Here is a 10,236-nt window from a genome sequence, read left to right as displayed (position 1 = left end):
ACACCAGGCTAAACTTTTCAGGCCTGCTACCCTTTAAAGGGATGACATTGTACCTGCTTTTCTGGGCTCGATTCGTTCTCTGTCAGCTCGATGCAGCTGCGGATCGCCAGTGGCTATAAATCTGCCTAGAGCAAGAATACAATGACAGAAGCTGCCAGAAATCCCTGCTCTGCTGGAAAAGGGTTTCAGGGATGGAAGGGGGAGCCCCCCAGATGACCGGAGTTTACTCAGGAGGGATTCCTCTCTTATGCTGATTCTAGCAGCAAGGCTCTTCTGCGTACGTTTTCTATAAAGAAATGATATTTTGCCAAAATAAACACCCTTCCCCCCACAACAGCAGGAGACCTAGAAAAACTTTGACTGAAAACAGACTTTTACCTACAGCAAAGCTGAGCTTATTAGTCTATAACTGATGGGATAGAAGAAAGGTTGGGGAGAATGCCACTGCATCTTTGAGGGTATCATGGCATCCTCAGACTTAACTGAGGATATTGATCGCACATCGCAGGGCTATGGGAAGCCTTAGTGGACAAACATTGTTAGACTTTCGCAGATTCTCTCTTTCACAAAGCCATGTCTCAGCCAGAAATTGTTATTGATAAATGTTTTAGCAAAGTAATGGTGTTATCAAAACGACACGACTGGAGAAAACACACGGTCATTCCTGAACAGAAAGACCAAGGAACTGCTGCCAGCCCTCTGCTGCTCATATTCATGAGCAGTGAATACCAGGAACAAAGGGAATAAATGTGCTGAGGAAGAGTGGTGGGAAAAGGCTTTCTTATTGCTAACTGGTAGGCGCAAGGAAGGGAAGCATTTTACTTCCTTATCGTGTTTGCTCTGAAGGTACAGAGGCTGGGAGCTGTGCATGAATCACAGGCATCTTCCTTAGGAATGAAGCCTAGCAAATAATTCACAGGAGATCATTAAACTGGTAAATCTTGACCATTTTTCTGTTCACAAATTATCCACATAGGTCCTGGGGAGAGCTGCTTGACAATATTTTAAAAATGTAAACAAAAAACAAAACAAGTCAAAATTTTCAAATTTCAACCAAGAAAAAGGTCAGGGTGAAATATTTTGTTTTTCAACCAAATCTAGTTGTGAGTTTTCATTTGTTGGCTCCTTGTTATTCTTGAAAGAATTGTTTGGGAAAGTAAGGAGACAGTGTGCAAGTAGGAGACAATCGGGCATAGGAATTTCCTGTCCTATATTGTACATGTGCACTCATTATTATAACTGGCTGCATATGTGGAACCCAGATTTTTTAAAAGCTGGGTTCATTTCCAACTGAGTGAGACAAAGGGCCTTGATTTTCTTCTCACTTACACTGGTGCCAAAGAGGAATAATTCTATTGAAGTCAATGGAGTCACATCAGCGTGAGAGGAGAATCAGAGCTAAAGCATTTATTGGGTAGTTCGCACACTTTCTTTTTAGTTTTAAACACCACCCCCCCCCCCCAACATAGAATAATCTCACTCATTGCTATTGACAAAAGGTGCAGCCTCTTGCATCTCTTTGCATGGGACTGCAGGAACTGCTCCAACCCTACTCCTCCCCAAGAAGGGCGCCTCAGATGCAAAGGGAACAAGGCCAGGGGGAGATGGAGCCATTACTCTGCCTCGGCTCCACACCAAGCTATGGAGTGGCAACAACATGCATGGAAGAGCAGCTTACACTCCTCCATAAAGGAGCAATGGTAGCCAGCATGCATGCTGGGAGGAGAGGGAAAGATTTTCTCTCTGAGTCAGGATGGCTCCCAGAGCTCCCAGCTGTGGCATGGCAGTTTCACACCACCTCTGACACCAGACTGTGCCTACACATTATAATTTACGGAGCCAGGTGACAAATTTTGGCCTAAACGTTTTTTTCACCCAAAAATACATATTTAGGTTAATGGAAACATTTCCCAAAATCGGGCCAGTTTCAGCAAATTGTTTGAGTAAAAACATTTTTTTTAAAGTATCAAAACAGTTTATTTCCAAAATGATTTGATTTTTCAGGCAAGATTCACAAAACAAAATGTTTCATTTGACACAATTTTTTTTTTAATTAGAGAACTGCTAGCGACCCCAAAGAATTGGTTATACACAGCTCTAATGATCTAGCGCTAAGCGATGGACACCATAGGCAAGCAAAGTTGTAACGTACGCTAGAAACAAGAAGCAAGGGGAAGAAGGAGATGGGTTAGACTATGGAGATAAGCATGCCTGTCTTACTGCTTCAGGTGCTGGAGATGGGGTAGTCTGTTTTTTAAAAGCTGGTGCCTTTAAACATCGCTGACCAGGCTGATTATACAGAATGGCTGAGACATGGCTCAGCTGTTCTGTCCTACATACTTTAGCTTTGATGCTTTTTATTATAAATTTTGAAATCATCAATGAAGATTTTAAAGAAGTAAATAGCTGAAGGTACAATTTTTAGGAAAGGGCTGCTACCCTCCTCCGTCTCCTAGGAATTGCTTTACTGCGTACAACTGTCTGGTTACCTCATCCTTTCTTCACCCCTTCCATCATCTGTTTCATTCACCTGTTACGACTTGTCCGAAACAATTGGACCCTTTTTGCTGCCAAAGGCTGCCTTTGTTCTTCATGCCTGTATGGTACCTAGTGTTAGGGGGCTTATTCCTTCACCCACTTACTTCCCTGGTCCTTCTCGCATGAACAGAGAGCAACAATACCCGAAGTCCAAAGGTGCAAGCAATTCGATGTTTACTGGGGTGAACTTCCAACAAGCATGATTCCAGTTTCCTTCCTTAGTGTCCCCCTTCCCAGCTCTGACACCACAGAGCCTTACACCTGTTCCCATTCCTGAACATGATTCCAATTTCCCCACCCCCATTCCCTGTTCCCATTTCCCCCTTTAGCAAAACATGATTCCAATTTCCCCCACCCACCCACTTCCTGATTGGCTGCAGACTATATAGTAAAACTTAAGTTCTGCTTAGCTATACCTTAACCAATCATTTTACTAAAAAGAAAAGGAGTACTTGTGGCACCTTAGAGACTAACCAATTTATTTGAGCATAAGCTTTTGTGAGCTACAGCTCACTTCATTGAAATTTAACTAACCAATCCTAACATATTGTAACATGATTATGTAACCAATTATATCCCACACCTTAATTAGTTTACCCCCAGCAAAATTAAGTATACAGCAGACAGAAACAATCACAGAAGCAGACAGAGATTATACAGATAAACAATGGGGAAATGGGGACTACAGTGATAGAACAAACACAGAAATGAGGATTTAATTGGGGATTGGTCCTGCTTTGAGCAGGTGGTTGGACTAGATGACCTCCTGATGTCCCTTCCAACCCTGATATTCTATGATTTCACATCCCAGCTATTGATAAGTGAGTTCTTGCCAGACAGGATGCTATCAAACTAAGTTTCCTTTTTCATCTTCTAGGCACTTCCCTTTCTCTGGAGGCGATGGGCATTATCAGGACAGGATTGTATTCCTAACAGCCCAATAGCACCTTATTTCAATGTGACTAGTTTGGAATGTGAGGATGTGACCGGTTGCTTCCCAGCTTATGGCTGCCTCTGTTGCTTAGCCAAAGGCCTTAGCATAAGAACAGGGCCTCAGACTGTCACTGTAAGAGAAGGACCTTACACTGGCAGACAGTGATTTTGATTCTTTTATACCACTATAACTAGCCAAGTGATAAGAATACACCTAAATTCTTAGAGTATAGGCCTTTACAGACAGGCCTGAATATCTATATCCTAACACCTACTGCAATGGGAGCTCTCATGCTTGCTTTGGGCCTCCGGGCGCTAGTATAATGGTGTGGCCAACTCTTACAATTTTATCTCAGGTCTCACGCTATCTAATGCTTTTCTTAAAGTCCCAGCTCCTGGAGTCATGCAATTAGGTAAGAATCTCAGCTTTCATTTCTTTTTTAAAAAGTAGGTTTTGAGCCATCATGGTTGTGGAGAACAGTTTCAAAAAGTGACTAAGGTCTCTGAAACTCGAAGGCAAATTTAAAAAAAAAAATCCCAACATTTTAAATAAAAAAAACCTCATGGTTTTTTTGGGACCTGATTCATGATTTTTGAACATTTGGAGTTGGTAATACTGCTATGATACAAATAAAATGAAAGAGGTGCTGCTCTCATTGAAGTTAATGGTAACACTTCTCTTACTCCTTGGAACAAGGCCCCAATCTGACAAACGTGTGAAACATTAAGCCTGTGAGTACCCACATTGAAATCAACGGGACTAGCTTAAAGCTAAGCATGTGAGCAAGTGTTTGCAGGAACAGTGCCTAACATGATGCAATTTTTTAAAAGGGATTATGCTTCCTGGATCATTTTATACAAGCAAACAGAAGAGATGCAGCTCTCTTCCACTTAAGCCGAGTGCATTTTACTTGTGACCACAGAGTTCAGTGTGTTAAGGAACCCTCCTAATCTGTGTAAAATGCACAGATACATCAATTGCCACTGCCTCCCAGTACCTAGATACACATACACATACATCTAAGTATTGATTTCCAGAATTTCTCCAAGGAATGCCAAAAATAATAAACAATAAATAAATCAAAATCAAAAGCCTCTTTCCATTATATATTAAACATCTTTCCATGAAGTTAGAACAAATAGGAGATGTATACAGAATGCAATGGAGACATAAATCTAGGGTCGTAGTAATCGATTGCTGCCTTGTTCTTTTATTTCCAGTAAATAATGGTCTTGAGATATTTCATGGTGGCCCTACTATAAAGTCTGCTAAGGGAACACAGTCAGTGTTTCATCTTTGATATAGCCAACAATACCGCCACTCTAAAATCATTACACTAACTTATTTCCTGTAGCAGAGTGGTAACAACATTTAGTAGGATCAAAGGAAATTTACAGAGGGTATTCCCTCCAGTAACCTCCATCCAATCATGTATATGATCAATAACACATTTTGTATTGTTCAGCAGCAAGCAGAAGATATGATTTCTGAAGAAAATGATGCAGCTGTACATTTCTATTCAGCCTTTGTGAAGCCAGAAAAGATTATAAACTAGAAACAGCAGACATGCCTGATTAATTAAGTTATACATAAGAAGGGGCATCTTTGAATATAATTGAAATTGAAGAAACTTACCTAAATAGAATATTGTTTTTAAACACAAAGTTATTCAAGTGTGAATTAGAAGTGCTACTACTATGCAAAACATTAGTGCTATTTTCTGTATTCAGTGTTTATTGAGGGAGGTGCACAATCAAATGAGTTGTTAAACCCTTACCTTGCAAATGAACAAATTAAATACTCAGCATAGGTTACCAGCCATTTATATTTTTCAAAACAACACAATAACTGATACATCTGTAAAAGTACCAAAAATAAATCCAAATTCCTTTTGAGTCAGTATCAGAGCAAGCAGAATCTGTAAGAGATTTTTTATAATCAACAATAATTCCTTCAGATTCATAGATTTTAAGGCCAGAAGGAACCACTGTGACCATCTAGTCTGATCTCCAAGATGCAGACAGCCATTTACAAACATTAAATAGGGGATATTCATACAGATGGGTGGTAAACTAAAGCAAAGAAAAGATAACTAACTTGCCCAAGGTCTGACTGTATGACCACTCAGTGGAAGAGCTGGAAGTAGAATGCAGTCCTCTACTCTAACCAATAGATAATACACTCTGTTAAACTCTGTCTAGGAGTAGTACAATGGAGTTGCATCGTACGCGCATTTAACTTACTCGAATTCAACTATACGCGCTCGGCAAAAAAAAAGAAAAATAACAATAACTTGCCGTGGTGGAGTACTGTACAGGAGTCAACGGAAGAGTGCTCGGGGGTTGATCAGGTGAGCATGTCGCCGCGCTGAGTGTGATTCTAGTGTTTAAAGATACATATTTTTCATACAATATGGCCCCTAAATGCAAGCCAACTACTTAATCTGGTGCTCAATCGAAGAAACAGCGATCTGTTCCAACACTGGAGGAAAAACTGGCTGTGTTGGACTGATTGAGAGACGGTATGTCGGTCTCCAACGGTGGCGCATAAATATGGCCACAGCTAATCTAGCATTCATGCCATTAAGATTTGAGAGAGAGAAATTCGTCAAGCCATGGCATCAAGTGCCCCAATAACTGCTAAGGTGATGAGCCAGGTGTGTGATAAGACTTTAGTGAAGACTGAAAAGGCATTAAACTTATGGCTGGAAGACATGAACCGTAAACGTGTGTCTATCGATGGCAAAACATCGTGAGAAAAGGCTCTTAGCCTCTACACGCTGTTCAAACCTCTCGCTGAAGAGGGACAGCCTTCTGATGGGAAGGAATTCTAAGCCAGCCAAGGTTGGCTTAACAGTTTTAGGAACCGCTTCAACCTCAAAAACATGCAGACGTCTGATGAAGCTGCATCTGCCAATGAAGAGGCAGCAAAAGCCTACCCCGAACAATTAAAGAAAATCATAGAAGAAAAGGGCTATCTTCCGGAACAAGATTTAATGCTGACGAGACTAGGCTCTTCTGGAAAAAATGCCCAACCGCACTTACACTTTGAAATCAGAAAGACAAGCCCCTGGCTTCAAAGCTGCTAAAGATCGTGTGACTGTGTTGTTTTGTGGCAATGTGGCTGTGCATTTAATAAAGCCAGGCTTGCTCTACAGGGCTGCAAATCCCCGTGCCCTGAAAGGCAAGAACAAAAAATCTCCTGCCTATGTTCTGGCAATCAAATAAAAAGGCTTGGGTGACGGCAGCATTATTTCTGGATTGGTTCCACAAGTGTTTCATTCCGGAGGTCAAGCGGCACCTCGAAGAGAAGAGACTTGACTTTTGTTACGAATTACACCTGGTAGGACACGCACACAACTGCTGCGAATTACACCTGGTAGGACATGCACAGTTCGAATCTAGGCTGAGGCACATAAACAAAGTCCACAACTGCAGAGTTCCCAAAAAACACCAAGTTTATTACGTTTGAGCGTGGTGCCCTCCTGCTAGCCAGGAGGGGACCCCAAATACAGATTATACAAAGGTTATATACTTTTTAGCAAAGCATGTTGTCCTCGTGCATCGGAAACCTTAGCCAATAAACAAACCCTTTTCTTATCTACCACCTATCCCTGCTTGGTGCATTCCTCGTGCTAAACTAGTATGTTAATTACACAGCATGGTCCTAAAGTCATGCATCAGTAACTTTTATCATCAGGATGGGAGGCCTCACATCAAAGGCCAGGAGATAGGGAGTTAGAGACTGACAAAAAACAGATACGGGGAGTCAAGGCAGGCTGGAGACAAGAAGGAGGATTTTCACAGGGATGCAGTGTCTAAGGAACACTCCTCCTGGTGCATGATGTGCTTGCTTTTAGATTATGGTGGGCCCCAAACCAAAATGGAGTCACATGTGCTAACTTTTCCTTAACACTTTAAAGTGTTGCTGATCGTAGACAATGCTCCTGGCCACCCTGCAGCACTCCGGTTTGCGCATAACGATGTTGAAGTCATTTTTCTCCCTTTTTTTATTCTTTCATTCTTCCATCTCTCTCTCTTTTTGACTATACGCAATTTTTGCCTTACGCGCGGACTTTAGAACCTAACCCCCGTGTAAGATGTGACTCAACTGTATTCTAGTGACCTATCATTCCTTACCTGGCTATGTAAATACTCAGAGCCTGATTCATTCACCATTACAGCACACCAGCTTTATGCCCATGTGATTCCATTGATTTCAATAGACTGACTCACTCTGTGTTGTAACAAAATATAAATAATCAAAATAAAAGTTTAAAAAAGAGCAAACTCCAGATTTTACTAGGAAATAAAAAGCTTTACAACTAGACAGCTCTGTTGAGAAGCGATAGTATGTATAGCAAGGATTGCAGAGCTGAGTTTTGCAGTCACTGTATGCTCCCATCCTACCCAACCTTTAGCATTATGAAACCCGGGGATATTTAAAACTCCATTTCAAGACAACTGAATAGAATGAAAGGAGGTTCTTTAAGACAAGCAATGTGCAGACAATGCCTTACACATTATTCACACCCCACCAGCATTGTATTGAATCCATTTGTGTGATTATGAATTAATAGGTTTGTTCTGTAATTTCTCAGAGTGTTGCTACTGTGCATTCCATGATGGAATCATGATTTTTTTTTTTTTTTAGCTAACCGAACAATGGTCTCACGAAAGAAGATGACATCAGTGACAATTCAATTTGCTTCTCCAAGAATTTGCAAATATGGGCAACAGTAACTGGTAATGATGCACATCGTAAGCAACTTTTAAATTAAGGGAAAGTGAGTTATATTAGATTAGCATTGTAGAGACAGAACCACTAAAAACAAAGAGTGCTATGTTAGCTAATCATTACTCTGACAATAATTGTCACAAACAGAATTTATTTATAGATTTTGTATGTTTTTTCTGAAACAAAAAGGTCTCAAGATGCTTAGCAATCCTGAGCTAAAAGGATTTAAAAATTTAATCTTAAAGAGATGTTCCTGAGTTCCAGGCTAAAACAGTTTATAAAGGTCATAAAAAATTAACTTATCTTGCTGACTGAAGCCTTTTTAATGCACTCTAAGTTACAAAGGAATCACAGCTGGAGCCTTTAGGCCAATGGTCTACTATATTTTTCTCTCATTAGTAGGGACAGCAAATATCTACATTTGGATTTTACCACTGCAATCGTCTGATTCATTATTCTTCATGATTGAATATAAAGGAGAGCATGGAGCCAGCTGGGTAAGAATATTTTGCACTTATTTCATTGAGTAGCTTTACAGTTAGGTTTGGTGCAGGATCCACTGAGGAAGAAAATAGGGTTATTACCTGAAGTAGACCAAATGAGGCAAAAATCATTGTTGGATCCAGGCCAAGTTCCTTATCTGCTGTAAAGTGAACTAGTATTTTCATTTTAAGTGTCTAATGATGCTTTTAGAAAGTGGGGAGAACAAAGCTGAGCAAGTGCCCCCAACAAACAATTAGGAGATCAGGCTTCATTTCACATACAGGCTCTGATCCAGCAAGCTGCTCCATACAGGCAGGCCCTTGCACCTGCAGAGCCCTATGGGGCTCTTCATGGAAGAGGTTGCAGAATCAGGGCCAGTCTTCCTTTTCCAGGGATCCCAGCTTGCAGGAAATTTATCAGGGCTGGGTACTACACTAAACTACTTTTCATATCAGAAAATTTGAAAGTGAGTCAGGCCTTCCAAGGATGTTATTAAAGGTGTTCTTTGAAGTAAATTGCATTTTTCCCAGTTGTATTAAGAACGAGATCCTTTGATACGTTTAAGATATTACATTACTGGGTAGTAGTTAAAACACTGGATTTTTACGTTACCTTTTTAAGTTGCAATTTCTCCCCCCACGCCCTTGATTTGAATAGGTTCCCACCATTCTCATTATTTATTACAGATTCAATCAAGACAGGGGTCACCCTTCATGTCCTCTCTTAATCATGATGATGACAATACAAATTTGACATGGTGCTGATCTCGATCAACTGCATTACAGAGTCCTTGATCAAGCTTTAATTTCCAGACAACTGAAAATTTTAATCTCTGCCTCATATGGGTCAGATTCTGATCTCTGACATGGGAGGGGTGTCAGATCTCAGCTTGTCAAAGTCCAATTGTGCAGCTTTGGCCTTTAAAATGCATGGAAAAGACCTAGAATAGAGGACACAAGGCAAATTAAGAGAAGGAGTTAGGTGTATAATTCATTTCTGTAATATGTGTAAAGCTTTTCACAACCTCAATCTCTAGTATCCAAGTATTTCTGATGTCTATAATTTTCCAGACAGATAGTGAGATAACATATCTGTGTGGGTCAGTGTCACATTTTGGTGACATACCTCATAATGAGATATCGATCCATGTATGACGGCTCCACATACTACCCTATACGCATGCTAAATAACCAAGTATATTCCAAGTGTCTGAGATCAGAATTGGGCCACACGTAAAAAATAAAATAATATTACCTATTACTTACTAATACCCCCTGCCCCAAAGAACCCTAGGCACCTAGTGCAGTAGGATTCAAACAGACTTTATTAAAAATACATCGTGATTTTCTTTTTCAGAGTGCTGAACCAACAGACTGACTGACTAATCCTCATGAGGCCCTTATGAGGGAAGTGTTACTACCCTGATTCTGTGAGCGGTGGGGAAAGTGAAACAGAGCGGCTAAGGGAGTTGCCCAGCATTAGAAAGGGGATCACATCAGCAAGCTCAGAGTTGGCCCTATGTGATCCTGAGAACATCACTAGCT

This window comes from Lepidochelys olivacea, assembly GCF_965140295.1.
Source record: "Lepidochelys olivacea isolate rLepOli2 genome assembly, chromosome: 4".
Taxonomy (NCBI): domain Eukaryota; kingdom Metazoa; phylum Chordata; order Testudines; family Cheloniidae; genus Lepidochelys; species Lepidochelys olivacea.
This window is presented reverse-complemented; position numbering follows the sequence as displayed.